General features: G+C 40.7%; 1 non-coding gene across 1 annotated transcript; it reads right to left on the reverse strand.

Moving 5' to 3' along the window:
• Window positions 1-21,760: 21,760 nt before the first annotated feature.
• On the reverse strand, window positions 21,761-21,864 carry LOC148561558 (small nucleolar RNA R71). The gene has a single exon (XR_015886415.1). It is a non-coding gene; the product is annotated as a small nucleolar RNA R71 (small nucleolar RNA).
• Between the last annotated feature and the right edge of the window lie 361 nt (window positions 21,865-22,225).

Raw genomic sequence — 22,225 nt, forward strand, 5'->3', positions numbered from 1 at the left:
TAAATAGCAATTAAAATAAATAAATAACTACAAAGCAAACTTTTGGCAAGGTATGAGAAATTGGAAGTCCAGACTTAGTTATTCTTATCAACAACAATGAAAGTTGAATCTTAATTCCACTTAGTCAACCTTTACTAAAGTAAAGGACAGTCAAGGGACTAATTAGTTTGATCTTCGAGTCCTATTTATTTCCTAAGAAAAGGTTGGGATTATTGAATCTCAGTTCAATTAGCAAAGATAACAGTTATCAATTATGTTGAGATAAGACAACTCCTGAGTTACTGCTTTCTTAACCAAGACTACCAAAAGAGGAAAAAGTAAATTTGCTGGAATAAAAATGCCTTCAGATGTAAAGCAACAATAACATAAATTAAAGAAAGCAATCATGAATTGAAATACCTCAAATAACATTAATAAGGGAAATTATAATCTAACATAAAGAATTCATAAACTAAATTGGAAGAATAAATAAAAATAAAGAACCTGGGATTGAGAGTTACTCCTAAAACTAAGAGAAGTCCTAAATCCTACGAGAGAGAGAGGAGAGAACCTATCTCAAAAGTAGATTTAAAACATGAGAAGTAACTAAATTCGCGAACTCCCTCTGAATGGATGCGTTCCCACACTTTATAACCTCTGGTCTATGCCTTTTGGACTTGGATTTGGGCCAAAAAGGAATTCAGAAATCGCTGGAAACGTTTTCTGCAACTTCTGGTGCGTGGCCTCTGTCACGCGTCCGCGTGGGTCACGCAGTCGCATCATTCGGAGCTTTCCTTGTCACGCGATCGCGTCAGTCATGCGACCGCGTCATATATGTTTTGCTTAAGGCGCGCAGTCGCGTCAGTCATGCGACCACGTCGCTGTTGATTCGCGCTTGGCGTGCGTCCGCGTCGCCCATGCGATCGCGTGGATGCCAGTTTCTTCAGAAACTCCGTTTTGTGCTTTCCTCTCATTTTTGTATGTTTCCTTTTTTCCATCCTTTAAGTCATTCCTGCCTTAGAAGATCTGAAACTACTCAACACACTAATCACGGCATCGAATGGAAATAAAGGTAATTAAAATAATTAATTTTAAACCATAGAAAGCATGTTTTTCACGTACATCACATAATAAGGAAGGGAAAGTAAAACCATGCAATTAATATGAATAAGTGGGTGAAGGATTGAATAAATCATTCAAATTAAGCACAAAATATATCATAAAATATGGGTTTATCACCTGCTGCTAAAGTGTCGACGTCTATAGTTCCTCCTGCTGGGATTGCTCGTCCAGAATTGGATCCTGATTGTCAAATTCTGAATAGGGACGACGGTACGGTGGATGCAGTGCCGCTCCAAGCTTGCCCTCCTTCACCCCAGACTGATGCTACCGAGAAGGCTCCTGATCTTAGCTGATTTTTCTTGGATGTTTGTGTAGATAGCCCGACTTGTGGGCTTTTTTAAACTCGTTATTCTGTAATTTGAATATTTTGCTGACTATTGATACTCCTTCTGGTTGCTTGTTTAGCAACTTTTTATTTTGAAAAAACAACAAGTAGCTTTCAAGCTTTGGGCCTGATCCTGAAGCTTGTTTATAATATTGCATTTTATATCATGCTTGTTTGCACTTGTCTTGGCACCTTTCTGGGTTTTGAGAATGCTGAAGCCTTGCTGCTCGGCCTCTTTGGATTGCTTTGTACTTATTGCTTATAGCTTGGATCCTTTGTGGATGTGTGGATCCAACTCGTGTTTCGGTTTTCTGGCTCTTACTTGTATTTATTTCTGGCCATCCATAACCGATTTCTTTACGTTGGTCCTCTTTCCAGTTATTTTTGTAGTCCTCTTTTTTGGACCTTTGTCAGGTCTCTTTCAGGGACTACTTTTATAACTTGTCTGTTGTAGGAGACCGACTTCTTTGCGTCGTCCTTTTCTAAGTTATTTTTGTAATCCTCTTTTTTGGACCATTGTCAGGTCTCTTTCAGGGACTATTTTTATAACTTGTTTGTTGTAGGAGACCGACTTCTTTGCGTCGTCCTTTTCTAAGTTATTTTTGTAATCCTCTTTTTTCGACCTTTGTCAGGTCTCTTTCAAGGACTACTTTTATAACTTGTTTGTTGTAGGAGACCGACTTCTTTATGTCGATTTCTTCTAAGTTATTTTGTAATCCTCCTTCTTGGACCTTTGTCAGGTCTCTTTCAGGGATTACTTTTTATAACTTGTTTGTTGTAGTAGACCGACTTCTTTTTGTCGATCTCTTCTAAGTTATTTTGTAATCCTCTTTCTTGGACCTTTGTCAGGTCTCTTTCAGGGATTAATTTTTATAACTTGTTTTTCGTAGGAGACCGACTTCGTCATGTCGATCTCTTCTAAGTTATAGCAATTCCTCATTTATAGGGTTGGCCAGACCTCTTTCCAGGGATTTGCTGATAACTTGGGTTAACTTGGTCCGACTTTTTAACGTCGGCCAGTCTTTAAGTTATTATTTAGCAATCCATAAGACCTCCTCAGGTTCTTTTTCCGGATAACTTTTGATAACTTCTTGCATTATTCTATGTTCATCTTGCCGATTGTAGAAGGTGGTTTCTATCTTTGTTTGGTCGACCTTTAGATGAATCGCGTTTTCATCTCTATTGGTCTTTATCGTGATCGTGCAGTGAATCTGTTTTTCACTTTTCTGCCGATCTGTTGCTTTATAATCGAACGATGAATGCTTCAGATTAATGCATCTTGAAAATTTGTAGAATATCTAAAATATGTTTTATTTAAAAGAAAGTGCAAATATATACATGTGGGAGTTTTTTCATCCCTTTAAGTCGGATAATTTCTGAATCTCAACTTGATGCCTCATTAAAAAACCTTTTCAGGAAAAAGAGTGCATCCTATGATGAGATCTTTTACCATCTCTAGCTATAGTACCTTCTTAGGTTGCAGGCGTGCCATGATCTGGGAGGCTCTCGTCCCTCGAGTTCGGAGAGTCTGTAGTAGCCCTTCCCAGGTAATTCTATGACTCGGTAGGGTCCTTTCCAGTTTGCTGCCAGCTTTCCTTCTCCGGGTCGAGTTGTTCCAATATCATTTCGGATTAGGATGAGAACATTCTCAGCGAAACCTCTCGGCACTACCTTTTGATTATATCTGGAAGCCATTCGACGTTTTAGTGCTTCTTCCCTGATCCGAGCTTTTTCTTTGATTTTAGGAAGTAGGTCGAGCTATTCCCTTTGAAGTTGGGAGTTGGCTTCCTCATTGTAATGAACCACTCTAGGCGACCTTTCCTCGACCTCTATTGGGATCATTGCCTCCACTCCGTATGCTAGTCGAAATGGTGATTCCTTTGTGGTGGAATGTGGCGTTGTTCGATATGCCCATAGGACTTGTGGAAGGTCTTCGGCCCAGGCTCTCTTTGCATCTTGCAGTCTCCGTTTCAGCCCAGCCAATATGACTTTGTTGGCCACTTCGGCTTGTCCATTGGCTTGGGGATGTTCAACGGAGGTGAACTGGTGTTTTATGTTTAAGTCGGCTACTAACTTTCTGAAGCCCACGTCTGTGAATTGGGTGCCTTTGTCTGTAGTGATAGAGTATGGAACCCCAAACCTTGTGAAAATATTCCTATATAGGAATTTCTGGCTCTTTTGAGCAGTGGCGTTGGCTAGGGGCTCTGCCTCGATCCACTTTGTGAAATAGTCTACCCCGACTATGAGGAATTTAACTTGTCTCGATCCCTGGGGAAAGGGTCCGAGAAGATCGAGTCCCTATTTTGCAAATGGCCAAGGCGATGTTACGCTGATGAGCTCTTCTGGCGGGGCGATGTGAAAGTTGGCATGTCCTTACAAACTCTGTAGCTTCCTTTTGTAGAGTTGGCCAATAAAATCCCGCCCGGAGTACTTTTTTGGTGAGAGCTTGTGCTCCGAGATGATTACCACAAATGCCACTGTGTACTTCCTCTAAAACTTCCCTTGTGTTGGAGGTCGGCACACATTTTAGTAGTGGTATTGAAATCCCTCTTTTATATAGGCTGTTGTTTATGACGATGTAGTACTGAGCCTCCCGTTTTAACCTCTTTGCCTCCTTCTCATTTGTGGGGAGTGTTTCTGTTTTGAGGTAATTAATTATGGGGGTCATCCATCCTTGATCCTGACTTGTTATGGCTAGGACTTTTTCCTCTTCCGAGATTGATGGATTCTGCAGCATTTCCTGGATGAGGATTCTATTGTTGCCCCCTGGTTTGGTGCTGGCTAGTTTTGAGAGTGCATCAGCTCAGGCATTTTGTTCGCGGGGTATGTGGCAGATCTTTTATTCCCCGAGTTATCTAAGCTGTTCCTTGTTTTTATCCAAATACTTTTTCATGGTGGGATCTTTGGCTTGGTAGCTCCCTGTTATTTGTGAGGTGACTACTTGTTATTTTTAAGCTCCAACCTCCTTAGCCAGCTTCAAACCAGCAAGTAACGCTTCATATTCCGCCTGGTTGTTTGAGGCCGGGAACCCAAATTTGAGGGAAAGCTCAACTTGGATTTCTTGGTTGCTTTCTATTATCACACCTGCGCCGCTTCCAGTCTTATTTGAAGACCCATCCACGTAGAGATTCCAATCTGTGGGGGTTTCCAGGGTATCTGTGAATTCTGCAATGAAGTCGACTGAGTATTGTGATTTGATGGCTGTCCGAGCTTTATATTGGAGGTCAAACTCGGATAACTCGACTGCCCATTGTAAAATTCTACCTGCCAGATCTGTTTTCTGCAGTATCCCTTTTATGGGCTGGTCGGTCCGAACCTTAATGGTGTGAGCCTGGAAGTACGGGCGAAGTCGTCGAGATGTCAGTATGAGAGTGTAGGGGAATTTTTCTATTTTTTGGTAGTTCAGCTCGGATCCCTGCAGCGCTTTACTAATGAAGTATACAGGTTTTTGCCTTTTGTCGTCCTCTCGAACCAGTGCTGAGGCTACTGCCTGACTTCCTACCGCAAGGTATAATACGAGTGGTTCTTCCTCTTGTGGTCGAGTTAGGATAGGTGGTCGTCCCAGGAAATTTTTGAAATCCTGGAAGGCTTGCTCGCATTCCATTTTCCATTCAAACTTCTTTCCTTTCCTTGAAGTGGCATAGAAGGGGAGAGATCTTATCACTGATCCCGCTAAGAATCTGGATAAGGCTGCTAATCTCCTGTTGAGTTGTTGTACCTCTCTGACACAAGTTGGGCTCTTCATGTTGAGTATGGCCTGGCATTTGTCCGGATTTGCTTCAATTCCTCTTTGTGTCAGCATAAACCTAAGAATTTGCCCGCTTCTACTGCAAAGGTGCATCTTACGGGATTGAGTCGCATGTCATGCTTCCTTATAGTGTCGAACACTTGAGCCAGGTCAGACAGTAATGTCTCTTCACTTTGTGTCTTTATTAACATGTCGTCCACGTAGACTTCCATGATTTTTCTGATATGATCTGAAAAGACTTTATTCATTAGCCTTTGATACGTAGCTCCCGCATTTTTGAGACCGAAAGGCATCACAATGTAGCAGTAATTTGCTTTTGGCGTTAAAAACGAGGTTTTTTCTTGATATGGTGGATACATGGGGATTTTGTTGTATCCGGAATATGCATCCATAAACGAGAGGTATCTATATCTGGATGAAGCATCTACCAGAGCATCGATACTTGGGAGTGGGTAAGGATCTTTTGGGTAGGCTTTGTTGAGATCGGTGTAGTCGGTGAACATTCACCATTTCCCATTTGATTTTTTCACCAAGACGACGTTAGCTAGCCATAGTGGGTACTTGACTTCTCTTATGAATCCTACCTCCAGTAGTGCTTGTACCTGTTCTTCCACAGCTTGGGATCGTTCTGGCCCAAGTTTTTTTCGTCACTACTGTACCGGCCAAGATCCTGGATAGACCGCCAACTTGTGACTCATTAGCTTGGGGTCTATGCCTGGCATGTCTGCAGCTTTCCATGTGAAGAGATCGACATTATCTCGTAAGAACTGTACTAGTAATTCTTTTACGTCTCCCTTCAGGATCGTGCCAATATTAGTTGTTTTGTCCGAGGTATCTCCGATCTGAACTTTCTCTATTTCTCCTTCGGGCTGTGGACAGAGTTCTTCTCGTCTCTGAACTCCACCAAGCTCAATTGTATGGAACTCTTCTCCTCTGCCTCTGAGGTTTAGACTTTCGTTATAATAGCGGCGTGCCATCTTTTGATCTGCTTTTATTGTAGCTATCCCTTCTGTAGTTGGAAATTTCATGCATAGATGTGGAGTTGAGACTATTGCGCCGAGTTGATTTAGTGTTGTCCGACCTATTAGGGCATTGTAGGCTGAACTTACGTCGACCACGATGTAGTCTATCTTGAGTGTTCTGGATTGGTTCCCTTTTTCCGAAGGTTGTATGTAGTGACACGTATCCCAGCGGTTGTACTGGGGTATCTCCTAGTCCGAACAGGCTGTTAGGGTATGCTCTAAGCTCCTTTTCTTCTAAGCCGAGCTTGTCGAAGGCAGTTTTGAATAAGATGTCGGCGGAGCTCTCTTGGTCTATTAATGTGCGATGGAGATTGGCGTTTTCCAGTATGATGGTGATGACCATGGGGTCGTTGTGTCCTGAGATGATACCGGATGCATCTTCTTTGGTGAATGTGATTGCAGGGATGTCGGGAGCTTCCTCCTTTCCTTCAACATGATATACTTCTTTGAGATATCTTTTGCGGGATGATTTGGAGATTCCTCCTCCTACAAATCCTTCGTGTATCATACGGACATGTCTTTCTGGCGTACGAGGTGATCGCTCGACTCGTCCGACATCTTCATCCCTTCTTCTTTTTCTTTGATCAACATCTCGGGTGGCCAGAAACCGATCTAGTTTTCCTTCTCTTACTAATTTTTCTATGATGTTTTTTAAGTCGAAGCATTTGTTGGTGGAATGCCCTCGGACTCGGTGATATTCACAGTATTCGTTCTGATTTCCTCCTCCTCTTTTGCCTTTGAGTGGTCGAGCTGCGGGTATCTTTTCCGTATGGCAGACTTCTTTGTAGACATCTGAAAGAACTGAAAGATTGATGGTTTAGAAGTTATAGTAAACTCTTGTTGTAAGTATAGTTACTAAACCAAGCAATCAACCTTTCTTACAAACGTTTTGGTTGTCACAAGTAACAAACCCCTTAAAAATTGATAACCGAAGTATTCAAACCTCGGGTCGTCTTCTCAAGGAACTGCAGGAAAGTATGTTTTTGTTATTGGTTATGGAGATTGTAAATCGAAGTTTTGAAGATAAGGAACAAGTAATTTAAATTGCAATTAAAATAAGTAAATGACTGTAAAATAAACTTTTGGCAAGGTATGAGAAATTAGAAGTCCTATCCTAGTTATCCTTATCAATGATGATGAAAATTGAACCTTAATTCCACTTAGTTAACCTTTGCTAGAGCAAGGGAAAGTCAAGTGACTAATTAGTTAGATCCTTAAATCCTAGTTAATCCCTAAGGAAAGATTGGGATTATTAAAGTTCAATTCAATTAGCAAAGATAACGATTATCAATCATGTTTGAGTTTGATAACTCCTGAGTTACTGATTTCTCAACCAAGACCAAAAAGGGAAAAAGTAAATCTACCGGAATAAAAATGTCTTCAGATTGGAAGCAACAGTAATGTAAATAAAGGAGAGCAGTAATAAACTGAAATACCTCAAATAACATTAATTCAAAAGAGTAATCTGTAACATAGAAGAATACATAAATTAAATTGAAAAGATAAATAAAAAGGAATGTTGAACCTGATAGAAAGAGATAATCCTGAAAGCGATTAAAATCCTAAATTTAAATCCTAAAAGAGAGAGGAGAGAGAACCTCTCCCTCCAAACTACATCTAAATCATGAATAGTAACTAATTGGAGACTCCCCTCTGAATGGATGCATTTCCCCACTTCATAACCTCTGATTTGTGCCTTATGGACTTGGATTTGGGCCAAAGAGGGCTTCAGAAATTGCTGGGAGCATTTTCTGTAATTTCTGGTGCGTGGCCTCTGTCACGCGGTCGCGTGGGTCACGCGGTCGCGTCAATTGGAGTTTTCCTTGTCGCGCGGTCGCGTCAGTCATGCGTCCGCATCATATGCGTTTCGCTTAACGTGCACGATCGCGTCAAGCACGCGGTCGCGTTGCTGTTAATTCGTGCTGGCATGCGGCCGCGTCGTCCATGCGATCGCGTCGCTGCCTGTTTCTTCAAAAACTCCGTTTTATGCTTTCCTTCCAATTTTTTATGTTTCCTTTCCATCCTTTAAGTCATTCCTACCTTAGAAGATCTGAAATTACTCAACACACGAATCACGACATCGAATGGTAATAAAGGGAAATTAAAATAATTACTTTTAAAGCATAGGAAACATGTTTTTCACATACATCACATAATAAGGAAGGGAAAGTAAAACCATGCAATTAATATGAATAAGTGGGTGAAGGATTGAATAAATCACTCAATTTGAGCACAAAATATATCATAAAGTATGGGTTTATCTACCTCCCCATACTTAAACAATAGCATTCCCTCATGCTAAATCCAAGATAAGGAGTAAGGTAAGGTTGAAGTGGTGGAATCTCATGCAATGCAATCTATTCTAAATGCAACTACCTAAATGCATCATGCCATTCTAATTATTTTTATTTACTTGTATATAAAGCTCACATGTAGTTGAATTAATTCACATTTCTCAAGGAATCATATTTATAACCAGACCTTAGATAATGATAAAGCACTTTTACAATTGAGATGGGAAAAAATATTTTATAAACTTGCAAGACGATTAACAATTCAAGCAGAGATATATGTTAATGAGCTATTGAACCCTCATTGGATTTTGCGTTTACTCTCTAGTCACTCAGTGTTTATTGGGTTAATCACTCTATTCTTCTTTTTATCCTTACTTTCTATAACTTTGTTCTTCATCTAACTAATCAACAATTATAGAACATAGGCATACAAAAGTCATGAGGTCCTTAATTAAGGCTGTAATGGGCCAAGGTAAAGGTAAGGATATATGTATAAGGCTAAATGAGCTAATTGAGCGAATCCTTGATTAGTCTAAGATCTCACCTAACATACATACTTTGTAAAGTAAAGCTTCTTTACCTATTTTACCCATATTTTCCCACTTTTGATGTTACATGCTCATGCATTAGTTTTAATTTTGTCCCATGTGCATTGCTTTATTTTGCAATTGGGGAATTCTTTTGTATCCCCTTTATTCAAATACTGAAAAATAAATATTTTTTTTTTATGTGCATGGTAATTCAATTATTTTGATTTCACATGAGCAGTCTTCCCAAAAAAATTTTTATTTTGAATTATTTTATTCTTTTCAACTTTCTACCCTTTGTTTTTATCATCCATGTTCCCAATAGGTTTTCCACACTTAAACAATTGCACAATTTCTATCTTAAGCTAACCAAGGATTCAACTTGGGATTTTTATTTTATTTTTCTGCTTAAGGCTAGTAATGTGGTTTGTATAATAAGAGGGGATTTAAAGGCTCAAGGGGGCTAACAAGGGTGATGTAAAAGGTAGGCTAATTTGGGATAAGTGAGCTAAAATCAACAATGGCCTCAATCACTCTCCTGGTATGTATTTCTATTCTATAATCGGACATATAGATTAAAACAAAGTAAAGAACACCAGAATAAATAAGAAGGGTGGAACACACAGGAATAAAAATTATGGTTTGAATGTAACTATACAATCAAGCTCAAAACTCACAGGCTGTATGTTCTCTAACTCAGAAATCATATATCAGTTATATATGTCATGCAAGTAAAAATCAAGAGTTCTCATTATTCTCAATGTAAAATTTATTTTGAGTGGCTTTAAAGTTTGTGTTTCTCCTTTATGAAATGTTGTTAACTAACTAACATGGAATGCTATATATACAAGGTGTGGGTTGTTTCTATTATGTTCAAGTCTCTAGTTTACTTCCTTTTTATATTTTCAAATTAAACTAGGTTATCTTATGCTAAATAAAAGGGTAAACTATACTAATCAATCCACAATTTCTATAACTAATAAGTTAGAATTGCAACTAAACTAAATAGCTAAAATATGAACTAAGGTGCAACATGTAGAAATAGAGTCAAAATACATGAAAATAGCAATGTATAAGTACTAAGAAAATAAAAATAAAAATAAAAGAGAAAAATACGAAAAAAGTAGCAAAATAAAGTAAAAAGAGTCTGTAGTGGTTCACCAAAAAATACGCCAGAGATGGCAACCTCTCCACACTTAAAATGAAGCATCGTCCCTGATGCTCAATCAAGTAGGGTGTGAAGGGGTGTCATCACTGGAAGGGTGGGTAGCTAGAGTCTCTGCGGTGGTGGTCTGAGGGTCTGCCTGCTGCAGAGGAGGTGTTGACTGAATAGGAACCTCAGGGTCTGTAGCCTGAATCTGATGCGGGGCCTCCTGCTGTGATGCAGCCTGCTCTATGCCTGCCTGCTCAGCCTTTCTCTGGGGGTGGGTATCTGCCTCGTGATCATCCGCCTCCTCCTCATATGGCTCTGATGGTGTGTCAGGCTCGGAGGGGATATCGCCAGATCGTATCATCAGCTTCAGGTGCTCAAAGCGTCACTTGCTGCGACGCTTAGCTCTCTCATATCGGCACCGGTTGCGGAGCTCCATCTGGTCTATCTGTCGAAACAGGCGGTGCACTAGGTGATAAACCGGCTCTGAGGCAGGTGAAGGTGCAGTGGTGGTAGCAGGGGGGCGTGAAAGGGTAGGGTTTCGAGTGGTTGGGGGTTATTAAATTTGAATCCACGCGATCATGTGGGGCACGCGGTCGCGTGGCCGGGGTGAAATGGGGGTCGACGCGATCGCGTGGGTGGCGCGATCGCGTGGAATGGGTAAATTATGAATGACACGGTCGCGTGAGGCATGCGACCGTGTCGCTGGAAATTGTGCTAAACGCATAATTCCAGCGTCGTTTCAGCGCAACTCTCTGTTTCCTCTGGGGTGGTGGTGCAATCCATGCGACGCGATCGCGTCGCTCACGCTGTCGCGTGGGATTAGTTTTGTACAAGTGACGCGATCACATCAGGGACGCGACCGCGTGGGTCGTTTTGTGCAAAACGCACAATGGCCGCATAATTCCAGCCTAACTCTCTGGACGTTGGGATTTATGCCGATCTCCAGATCACGCGGCTGCGTGAATGACACGGACGCGTGGGTAGTGTTTTTCGTAAGTGACGCGATCGCATGGGTGATGCGGTCGCGTCGCGCACCCTTTTTTTTTTTAAACTGGTATGCAAGTATGCAGTATGCAATGCGAATGAATAATATTCAGGTTCGATTGAAAAAGGAAATAAAAATAAATAACACGAAATAAAGCTGAAAAAGAAACGACCAGACCATGGTGGGTTGTCTCCCACCTGGCACTTTTAGTTAAAGTCCTTAAGTTGGACATTGGATGAGCTTCCTGTTATGGTGGCTTGCGCTTAAATTCATCCAGAAATCTCCACCAACGTTTGGAATGCCAATAGCCTCCGGGGTCCCAAACTAGGCATGTGAAGCTTCTGAGCAGCTTCAAACATATTCTCAGGCTCCCGGGGTGACGAATGTCAGAATAGATTCCAGGATCCCAAACCTTGCTTTTAAATCCGGCTTCGTCTTGATCTATATTTTTCCGTCCGGGTGGTTTGGAAAGTAGATTTTCACCAAGGTGACCAAACATTTTCTGAGATCCATTCGATAGATCATGATGCCAATCCACACACTTCAAGTTGAAGCGTGAAACCTTATTGAACCTTGTGCACCAGCTCTGAGTACGAGCCATTTCCCTCTTACTCTTAAAGTCGCAGAGAGCTCTAAGCGGGCCATCTGTTTCAAGCAAACCATATTGAAGCGGAAAAGTAAAGATAAAGGTTAAGGATTGTACCCACTTGAAGCTTGTATTAGGTGGTAATGGCCTTGGGATAGGTGTTTCCAGTGGTTCTGTAAGTTTTACTCCCTTGTGCTCTTCTGTGAATTTCTTCACTTCCTTGCAGACTTCTTCAATTGCATCCATGTCCTAATCAAAGCCTTCTATATCTTCCTCATCACTTAAGTCATAAACGGGAGGTTGAGAGAAATCTACCTCCGCATCATCTTCGCATTCACTTGGGGAAGATTCTGTGATCTCAGAGAATTCACTTGCTGGTGCAAGTTCACTACTGGGAGAACATGACTTGAGATCATCATCATCAAGGAAACTTGCTTCTTGGATTATTCCGTCCAGTTCTTCATAAAAGACTTGCCTTGGGGGCTATGTACTATCCTCCTCAGCATCAATTGTAACGTCCTTGACAGAATTCTCCACAACTTCGGATTCCCATGGAGGCTCAGCGTCTCCTAGGTCTTCAACTAACTCTTCTTCTTGTGTAATGACAGCTTTCTCTACTTGTTCTAGTACGAAGTCATGCCCTGTTCTGTTCACTGGAGTTTCTAGTATCTTCTTCATGCTACGCTCATCATTAGATTGTCCATACGGAGTTGTGGGGGCTCCTTGAATGTTCGAACATCTAGAAGATAATTGACTTATTGCTTGCTCCAGTTGATAAAGGGTTGTTTGAAGTTGATTTACTGTTTCCTTGAGGCAAACCTCTGATTCTCGGGGTGCTGGATTTGGACATGATACATTGGGAAGTGGTGGTGTTTGGGAGTAATTGGATTGGAATCGGGGTAAATGAGGATCGTATGGTGGTGAATGGTGAAAAGAAGCTTGTGAGTGTGGTGGTTCGAAGTTATGTTGAGAGGATGGCCTATAAGCATAGGGTGGGACTTGTTGGTAACTACAAGGTTGTCCACCATGTGTATTTGCTTGGTATACATTGTAGAATGGTCTTTGTCCATGATATCTTGGAGGGTGTTATTGCCTAAAGGGTTGATCAGATCCTCTTGGCTCCATCCATCTTTGATTGCTCTGACCTTGATGCATGTTCCTGTTATAACTTTCACTCCTTTCAACAATATTAGAACCAAACTCGAAGCGAGAGGGGTGAGAATTCATAGTAGCTAAAGGAAATAAAAAGGGAAAATAAAGACAAATAAACAAGTAAAAGAAAAATATTTACAATAACCAATAATAAGGTACACAATTGCAGTTCCCTGGCAACGGCGCCATTTTGAAAGAACTGATGGATTGACGGTTTAGAAGTTATAGTAAACTCTCGTTGCAAGTATAGTTACTAACCCAAGCAATCAACCTTTCTTACAAACATTTTGGTTGTCACAAGTAACAAACCCCTTAAAAATTGATAACCGAAATATTCAAACCTCGGGTCGTCTTCTCAAGGAACTGTAGGGAAGTATGTTCTTATTATTGGTAATGGAGATTGTAAATCGGGGCTTTGAAGATAAGGAACAAGTAATTTAAATTGCAATTAAAATAAGTAAATGACTGTAAAATAAACTTTTGGCAAGGTATGAGAAATTAGAAGTCCTATCCTAGTTATCTTTATCAATGATGATGAAAATTGAACCTTAATTCCACTTAGTTAACCTTTGCTAGAGCAATGGAAAGTCAAGTGACTAATTAGTTAGATCCTTAAATCCTACTTAATCCCTAAGGAAAAATAGGGATTATTGAAGTTCAATTCAATTAGCAAATATAACGATTATCAATCATGTTTGAGTTTGATAACTCCTGAGTTACTGATTTCTTAACCAAGACCAAAAAGGAAAAAACTAAATCTACCGGAATAAAAATGTCTTCAGATTGGAAGCAACAGTAATGTAAATAAAGGAGAGCAATAATAAACTGAAATACCTCAAATAACATTAATTCAAAAGAGTAATCTGTAACATAGAAGAATACATAAATTAAATTGAAAAGATAAATAAAAAGGAATGTTGAACCTGATAGAAAGAGATAATCCTGAAAGCGATTAAAATCCTAAATTTAAATCCTAAAAGAGAGATGAGAGAGAACCTCTCCCTCCAAACTACATCTAAATCATGAATAGTAACTAATTGGAGACTCCCCTCTGAATGGATGCATTCCCCCACTTCATAACCTCTAATCTGTACCTTTTGGACTTGGATTTGGGCCAAAAAGGGCTACAGAAATTGCTGGGAGCGTTTTCTGTAATTTCTGGTGCGTAGCCTCTGTCACGCGGCCGCGTGGGTCATGCGGTCGCGTCAATTGGAGTTTTCCTTGTCGCGCGGTCACGTCAGTCATGTGTCCACGTCATATGCATTTCGCTTAAGGCGCGAGATCGCGTCAAGCACGCGGTCGCGTCGCTGTTAATTTGCGCTGGCATACGGTCGCGTCGTCCATGCGATCGCGTCGCTGCCTGATTTTTCAAAAACTCTGTTTTATGCTTTCCTTCCAATTTTGTATGTTTTCTTTCCATCCTTTAAGTCATTCCTGCCTTAGAAGATCTGAAATTACTCAACACACGAATCACGGCATCGAATGGTAATAAAGGGAAATTAAAATAATTACTCTTAAATCATAGGAAACATGTTTTTTACATACATCACATAATAAGGAAGGGAAAGTAAAACCATGCAATTAATATGAATAAGTGGGTGAAGGATTGAATAAATCACTCAATTTGAGCACAAAATATATCATAAAGTATGGGTTTATCAACATCTACCAAGGATACCCTAAGAGGAGTGTAATTATGATATTTTTTAATTTTCTCCCCTTGTCGATCTTCCTTCTTTTTGGATTCTTTATCTTTGTCTCAGTAGGAGAATCCGGATTTTGAGGTTTCTCCCAACCGAGAGTTTTCTTCCATGTTGATATATTTTTCTGCTCGCTCCTGCACCTCATCTAGAGATGTGGGATATTTCTTCGATATAGATTGGCTGAAAGGTCCCTCTCGTAGGCCATTGATGAGGCCCATGATGGCGGCCTCTCTTGGCAAGCCTTGTATGTCTAGGCATATTTTCTTGAATCTCTCCATGTAGTTGCGAAGACTTTCCCGATCTTCTTGCCTGATTCCTAGTAGACTGGGGTCGTGCTTGGCCTTGTCTCTTTGGATGGAGAATCTGGCCAGGAATTTTTTGGCTAGGTCGTTAAAGCTTGAGATGGACTTAGGAGGTAAGTTGTCTAACCATCTAATTGCTATCTTCGTGAGGGTCGTTGGAAAAGCTTTGCAGCGAACAGCGTCCGAGGCGTCGGTGAGGTACATTCTGCTTCTGAAGTTGTTGAGGTGATGGTTGGTTCTGTAGTGCCATCATACAGTCATATCCGGGAGTTTGAAGTCCTTAGGAATTTTAGTTTTCATGATGTCCCTAGTGAATGGATCTTGATCTTTGCGTGAATTGTCCTCAGGGGTGGTCCGGGTTGCCTTTGCTTTGAGATCGGCTTCGAGTTGTAGGATTTTATCTTCTAGCTCTCGACGTCGCCTTACCTCTCTTTGTAGATACTTGCCAACTTCTCATTGATGCTGGCTTTCTTTTTCAAGTTGCTTTAAACGATTTTGAAGTTCTTCTATTACTCCTGGATTTGATGAGTTTTTGTCTCCGTTAGATTCTGGAGTATCTTTTGGTGTAGCGACTGCGTTTTTGTGCGGCGTTCTGTCCTCTAGATCTGAATCGTGGTCGTTGTCATGGTCGTCCGCCATGGGGATGGGATGACTTCCAGTTTCCCCGGCAACGGCGCAAGTGTTCTGAGGGTTACCTAAAACTGTAGACCGATCTCGGATGAGATCTTCTGTACTGGTCGGAGATGACGTGTCCGGCTGGCTGGTGGCGGCCGGGGCTGTTGTGTCCGACTTGTTGGACTGGTTACACTTCTAATCCTTGGTCACCGGAAGGTGGGGGGTACCTACAAGAGACTCCGATGCTTAATTTAGCACGGCTATTAAGCAGGTTTTTAATAGAATCAGAGTATGAGTTATACCTGGGTGATCCACTGTATTTATAGTGGTTGTAGAGTGACCTTTCTAGATAAGATAAGTTAGTTATCTTATCTTATCTTTATCTTTGAGCTGAGGTCAGCTTATCTTCAAGGGAACCGCCCTTATCTCTATAGGCTTGGACGGCCTGTGGATTTGGGTCGTGTTCCTGTATTTGGGCCCTTTATTGGGCTTTCCTGTCGATTTGGCCGACCTCTTTGAGAAGAGGTCGGATAGCTTGACCTGAAGAGGTCGGTCGCTTTGTCACTGAATATCTCGGGTCGGATAGCTCGGCCCAGGATGTGAACAGTTCTTAAGCACACTCTTTTTTTGCTTTGGACCTCGACTTTAACCACTCACTCACTCAGTCTCAAGCTTTTCACTTGACACCTTCACGCCACAAGCACATGGTTAGGGACAGCTTGGTTTAGCCGCTTAGGCCAGGATTTTATTCCTTTGGGCCCTCCTATCCACTGATGCTCAAAGCCTTGGATCCTTTTTACCCTTGCCTTTTGATTTAAAGGGTTATTGGCTTTTTTCTCTTGCCTTTTGGTTTAAAGAGCTATTGGCTTTTTCTGCTTGCTTTTTTTTTCTTTCTCTCTTTTTTTTTCGCCCTTTTTTTTTCCACAAGCTTTTGTATTCACTGCTTTTTCTTGCTTCAAGAATCAATTTTATGATTTTTTAGATTATCAATAACATTTCTCCTTCTCGTCATTCTTTCAAGAGCCAACAAATTTAACATTCGTAAACAACAAATTCAAAAAATATCCACTGTTCAAGCATTCATTCAGAAAACAAAAAGTGTTGCCACCACATCAAAATAATTAAACTAAGCTTAAGGATGAATTCGAAATCATGTACTTCTTGTTCTTTTGTTTTTAGAAAATTTTTCATTTAAGAAAGGTGATGGATTCATAGGACATTCATAGCTTTAAGGCATAGACACTAGACACTAATAATCGTGTAATAAGACACAAACATAAATAAAAATAAAGCATAGAGAACGAAAACAGAAAAATTAATTAGACAAGGAGATTAAGGAACGGGTCCACCTTAGTGAGGGTGGTGTCTTCTTCCTCTTGAAGAACCAATGGTGTTCTTGAGCTCCTCTATGTCTCTTTCTTGCCTTTGTTGCTCCTCCCTCATAGCTCTGTGATCTGCTCTGATCTCATGGAGAATGATGGAGTGCTCTTGGTGCTCCATCCTTAGTTGTCCCATGTTGGAACTTAATTCCCCTATGGAGGTGTTGATTTGCTCCCAATAGTTTTGTGGACGAAAGTGCATCCCTTGAGGCATCTCAGGGATTTCATGATGAGGAATTTCCTCATGCTCTTGTTGAGGTCCATGAGTGGGCTCTCTTGTTTGCTCCATCCTTTTCTTAGTGATAGGCTTGTCCTCATCAATGAGGATGTCTCCCTCTATGTCAATTCCAACTGAATCGCAGAGGTGACAATTGAGGTGAGAAAAGGCTAACCTTGCCAAAGTGGAGGACTTGTCAGCCACCTTGTAGAGTTCTTGAGGTATAATCTCATGAACTTCCACTTCCTCCCCAATCATGATACTATGGATCATGATGGCCCGATCCACAGTTACTTCGGATTGGTTGCTAGTAGGAATGATAAAGCGTTGGATGAACTCCAACCATCCTCTAGCTACAGGCTTAAGGTTCGGTCTTCTCAATTGAACCGGCTTGCCTCTTGAGTCAACTTTCCATTGAGCTCCTTCCACACATATGTCCATGAGGAGTTGGTCCAACTTTTTATCAAAGTTGACCCTTCTAGTGTAGGGGCATGCGTTTTCTTGCATCATTGGCAAGGTGAACGCCAACCTTACATTTTCCGAACTGAAACCTAAATATTTCCCCTGTAACAACCCTAATTTTCGAGCATGCGAGATCTTTTCCGAAGGCACGGAATCCTCCGGAAGATCAGTAAAGGGACAACCTCTGATATATCATCAAGTATCTCAATCTTCATTGTCATTATGTCATCTTTAAGATAGATCCCTTTCTGAGGCACGCTCGATAATGTAGTCACGAAAAACCCAGTTTTTGAACCGTATCGGTAAAGAGTTTTGATTCTGATTTTCGTAAATAGTCTCAGTTTGACGAAATGGAATCGATTCATGAGAGAAGAGAGATAATAGGATAATATTATCATTATATAAGTATTAGAAGCTTCTTGAATGATATTATAAGGTTACCTGGTCTGTTTTAGTTAAAAACAGGAAATCGGTTTAACCGGGTTCACAGTTTACTAGTGTAGCTTAGCACCAGCACTCTCTGATGACTTTAGCAATGCTAAGGCCTCATTATACATGTTTTATTCTCATATTAAATATGTTACCAGTGTCATTTACGCTAGTAGCTCAGAAAAGAATATTTAGAGATATTTTTACGTGTGTTCCGACACACCTAGTTTTAGTAGTTATACACCTGAGATATTTTAATATTATTTTAATCCACCTTCAAGCCAACCAATCGAAACTCACCCTACACCCCCAAGACACTCCAAGGCTGTCTCATTTCTTCATTTTGGCCGAAAATAACAAGAGAGAAAAGAGAGAAACTTTCATGAACACTTAATCTTCAAAGCTTGATTTCTTCTGAACTAAAACTCAAATCAAAATTCTGATTTCACCAAAATGATCCTCTCTTCTTCCTCTACATAATATAACATATCAAGGCTGGAAATAAGGTGAGATGGATGTCTCCCTCCCTCTTTAATTTGGTTTTCAAGGAAAACCATGCAAAACATGTGTTTTCTTGATGTTTTTCCTTAGGAATCATGCTTAACTTGACTTGAGGGCCAAGAAACGTGAATTTACAGCAAGTCTGATGCCAGGGCATCTTGGCCAGTTTTACTGACCTTTTCTTTACTATTTTTAGGTTAGTTTCATGTATTTCCTTAGGAAATAAGCTAGTTTTGGGTAGATATTCACTTACACCTTGATTCAAGCATACATTGTGCATTTCACATTATTTTATGAGGATTTTGCATAAGTTTAGTGACAAATTGTATGTTGCATTGCCCATGACTTGGACTAGAACTTTGATGCACTCTATTGCTTGATTTCAGGACCAAAGGAAGCAAGGAAAGGGAGGAAACTTGCAAGATTAATGAGAAAAGTGATTGCCAATGACACTCTCAAAGCCATCATTGCCCACGTTAAGAGTCACGTTAACTAAGTTAACGTGAACTCTAACGTGGAAAAGGGAAGTTGAGCCAACGTTAGTGACACTTAACATTGTCACTAACGTGACCTCTAACATTAAAGGGGGAAGAGAAGCCAACGTTAGTGACATTCAACATTGTCACTAACGTTGGCCTAAGGATGCAACACACCACGTTAACTCCCACGTTAACTTGGTTAACGTGGGAGATAACGTAAGAAGTGAGAGTTGTCGACAACGTTAGTGACACTCAACATTGTCACTAACGTTGGAAGCAACCACACAACCCCCCAAGGAGCCACGTTAACTTCCACGTTAACTTAGTTAACGTGGAAGCTAACGATGAGGAATGAATGATGAGCCAACGTTAGTGACACTCAACATTGTCACTAACGTTGGGATGGCTAAGAATGGCCACGTTAGAAGCCACGTTAACCTAGTTAACGTGGACTTTAACGTGAGATCTAGGGGCACATTGGAACGTTAGTGACAATGTTGAGTGTCACTAACGTTCTCGAAGGTTGGCAAGGCCACGTTAGAAGCCACGTTAACCTAGTTAACGTGGGCTTTAACGTGAAGCAAAAAGGGGCACACTAGAACGTTAGTGATAATGTTGAGTGTCACTAACGTTCTCGAAGGTTGGCAAGGCCACGTTAACCTAGTTAACGTGGGATCTAACGTGAGGCAAGGGGGTACATTGGAACGTTAGTGAAAATGTTAAGTGTCACTAACGTTCCCGAACTTATACTTTCACTAAATGATTAACACCCCTTACGCCCTGAGCTAAAGTGTCTGCCCACTTAACACTTTCTCTCTGCAAGTAAAGCCAAGCCCAAATGATGAAAAGAACTGCTTCAAACTCAAGATCCAAAGGCCCAAGACTCGAAGAGCAAACTAGAAGCTGAGAAGAGTAGTATATATAGGAGTAGCTTTGAATTGTAAAAGGGAGTTTGAGGAGGCTGGAAGAGGAGAACTACTCTCTGTATTTTACTTTCTCTGCATTTTCTAGTTTTATGATGTATTCTCCATCTTTGTTTTCATTTTCTATAGCTATGAACAACTAAACCCCTTTCATTGGGTTAGGGAGCTCTGTTGTAATTTGATGGATCAATACTAATTTTCATTATTCTTCTTCTATCTTTTCTCTTGATTTTACTTGAAAGCTTTCGAACTTCATCCAATTGAGTAGTTATCTTGGAAGAGAAGCTATTCAAACATGGATCTCTTTTGAACCTTGAAAGAGGAATGAAGAGATCAAGCTAGAAATGCTTTCTCATGCTGGACCAAATTGGGTTTGGATGGGTATGTGACTATAACCTTCTCAATACTTGATTTGGGAAATGCATGTGGTATAATCAGTGACCATACTTCATCTCTTCTCATGAGAAATTGACCAAGGAATTGGCTATTGATCAAGATTTGAGAGATTGAATTGCAAGAAATTGTAATTCAATCACTTAAGATTGCCAAGGAGATCAATGAGTGCATTGATTGAGGAAGAGATGAAAATGAACTTGATCCGGAGAATTGCAACATCTCCTAAGCCCAATGAACTCCCCATCTCTGATTTTACCCATTCTCTTTAATTTCTGCCATTTACTTTTTTGAGCAAATCTCTCATTCCCATTTACAATTCTGCAATTTATTTTCAGTCATTTACTTCCAATCCTTTAATCCTAGCATTTACTTTTCTGTTATTTACATTCCCGCCATTTTATTTTCTGCAACTCTCAACCAAAATTCTGGATTCGCTCAACTAGAACATTCTTCTAATTAAAGTTGCTTGATCAATCAATCCCTGTGGGATTCGACCTCACTCTATTGTGAGTTTTTACTTGACGACAAATTCGGTACACTTGCCGAAGGGAGATTTGTTGTGAGACAAGTTTTTCGTGCATCAAGTTTATGGCGCCGTTGCCGGGATTGATTGTGCATCAACAATGATTAAATTGGAAGATCACTAGATTGAGCATTTTTATTTTGTGAATTTCATTTTCTATGTTAGTGATTTACTTTTTGTTTTAGTTAAACTTCTTCCCTTCCCCGTCTACTCTTTTGTTCTTCTTTGTTATTTTCAATTCTGTTTGCTAATCCACTAACTGTTTGATATATTGCATCACCCACAAGTAACAGTAATTCTGACACAAATACTTTCTGCACCTATCTTTTCTTGCTTGCACTTGATGGTTGTATGACAGGGAGAAGAAGCGGGGCTTCAACTTCCTTCGATTCTGAACCTGAGAGGACCTTCCTTAGATTAAGGAGGGAGGCAAGAGGAAAGAAAGTGGTTGGTGCTAAGGAAGAAGAGGAATTCTTTGAAACAAACATGGAAGACAACATGGAAAACCATCATGAAGAAAAAGATCACAACCATGGGGGAGGAGGTAGAGCAAATCATGCTGGGGAGGATAGAAGATTTTGGGCTCTTACATCAATCCAAACCCAAGAAATTGTGGAAGTAGCATCCAAAAGCCAACAATCCATGCCAACAACTTTGAACTTAAACCACAGCTCATCACCCTTGTTCAGAACAACTGTTCGTTTGGAGGAAGTGTTCAAGAAGACCCCAATCAACATTTAACCACCTTCCTGAGAATATGTGACACAGTGAAGTCTAATGTTGTTCATCCTGACGCCTATAGACTGCTCTTATTTCCATTCTCACTCAGGGACAAGGCAGCCAAATGGCTAGAATCTTTCCCAAGGGAAAGCTTGACAACTTGGGAAGACGTGGTGAACAAATTCTTAGCAAGATTTTACCCTCCTCAACGAATCAATAGGCTGAGAGCTGAGGTCCAAACTTTCAGGCAACAAGATGGTGAGACTTTATATGAAGCATGGGAGAGGTTCAAGGACTTAACAAGGAGGTGTCCACCTGACATGTTCAACGAATGGGTGCAGCTGCACATTTTCTATGAAGGGCTCTCTTATGAGTCAAAGAAGGCCTTAGACCATTCATCTGGAGGATCTTTGAACAAGAAGAAGACCATTGAGGAAGCCATAGATGTTATTGAAACAGTAGCAGAGAACGACTACTTCTATGCTTCCGAAAGAGGGAACACAAGAGGAGTAATAGAGCTAAACAATGTAGATGCTCTGTTGGCCCAAAACAAGCTCATTACCCAGCAGCTGGCTGACCTCACCAAGAAGATGGAGATAAACCAAGTAGCAGCAATCTCCACTTCATCAACAATCCAAGAAGGAGTGAATGAAGAAGTAGAGGTGAGTCAGGAGCAAGCCAAC

The sequence above is a fragment of the Arachis ipaensis genome, chromosome B6 (assembly GCF_059453495.1).
Source record: "Arachis ipaensis isolate K30076 ecotype BB chromosome B6, ASM5945349v1, whole genome shotgun sequence".
In the NCBI taxonomy this organism is placed as follows: Eukaryota; Viridiplantae; Streptophyta; class Magnoliopsida; order Fabales; family Fabaceae; genus Arachis; species Arachis ipaensis.